General features: G+C 35.8%; 1 pseudogene; it reads left to right on the forward strand.

Annotated features, from left to right (window-relative positions):
* The first annotated feature begins 504 nt into the window (after positions 1-504).
* On the forward strand, positions 505-1,124 carry LOC124092026 (large ribosomal subunit protein eL19-like; annotated as a pseudogene).
* Positions 1,125-1,342: the final 218 nt, after the last annotated feature.

Consider the following 1,342-nt stretch of genomic DNA (forward strand, 5'->3'; position numbering starts at 1 on the left):
ACCCTGACTCAACCAAAACAATCCCCCAAATATTTTTTAGTATAAAACAAACAAACAAACAAACAAAAACAAGTGGCAGGCCAGAGTTGGCCTGTGTGATTTGTATCACATTTATTTAAACATATATAATACACTATATATATATATATATATATATATATATATATATATATATATATATATATATATATATATGAAGAGAGAGAGAGTCATGCATTGCATTCAGGATGTTTTGCTCAAATGTGAAAGATGAAAAATTAACATGATTCACTGAACTCTTCAGAAATAAGCTAACAGGCTTAAGTAAATATGATCTGTGTACTATGTAACCATTTGTGCACTGTTAACAAATGAAGACAATTGTGTGAATATATGGGTACACGATATATATATATATATATATATATATATATATATATATGTTACAAGTATTTAATGTTTAAATCTTAGATATATTATGAAAAACTTCCAACTATATTGGACTCTTTTCTTTCATGGCTACAGGAGCAGCCAGGAGGACGCTCAGGCTTCAGAAAAGGTGCCTCCAGTGACCTCTGTTGTGGCAAAAAGAAGGTTTGGTTGGATTCAAATGAGACCAAAGAAATCTCCAATGCCAACTCTCAACAGCAGATCTGGAAGCTGATCAAAGATGGCTGATTATCCACAAAATCAGTGACTTTCCATTCTGGGGCTCCATGCCAGAAAAGAACCTTGGCTCCCCAGAGGTACAGGCATGTGTGAATAGGTAAGCAGAAGAGTACAGCTAATGCTCCAAATGCAGGAAAAGGTCACCTGGGTGCAGAGGATGTGGATACTGTGTAGGCTGCTCAGAGATACCATGAATCTAATATTGACTACCACATGTATCACAGCCTCTATCTGAAGGTAAAGGGCAATGTGTTGAAAAACAAGTGGATCCTCGTTGAACATATTCCCAAACTGAAGGCAGATAAGGCCAACAAGAAGCTTCTGGCTGACCAGGCTGAGACCAAGGAGGAACAAAAGCTCTATGAGGAGCATTCCAGTACAAGGAAGAGGACATCAAGATTCTGTCCAAGGAGGAAGAGACCAAAAAATTAGGCTCCCCCTTGTGTCTGTGCATAGTGACCTTGATGATTACATAGATACTCCTTGAAACAAAAACAAGCTTTATCTGTTAAAAAAATGTATTGTACCACAACTTTAGAAATTAACAGTTTTGTAAATCATCCTTTTTACAATAAAAGAAATACAGTTAGTCTGCTCTTTGAATTGTGAGGCTTAAAGAACCCATGTTACTTGTTTTAAAACCAGTAATATTTCATCACTCTTCAAATATTTCTGCTCTGTTGCACATACTTTA

The sequence above is a fragment of the Marmota monax genome, unplaced genomic scaffold (genome assembly GCF_021218885.2).
Source record: "Marmota monax isolate L192 unplaced genomic scaffold, Marmota_monax_Labrador192_F-V1.1 WCK01_AAM20220418_F8-fsc00508, whole genome shotgun sequence".
Lineage (NCBI taxonomy): Eukaryota > Metazoa > Chordata > Mammalia > Rodentia > Sciuridae > Marmota > Marmota monax.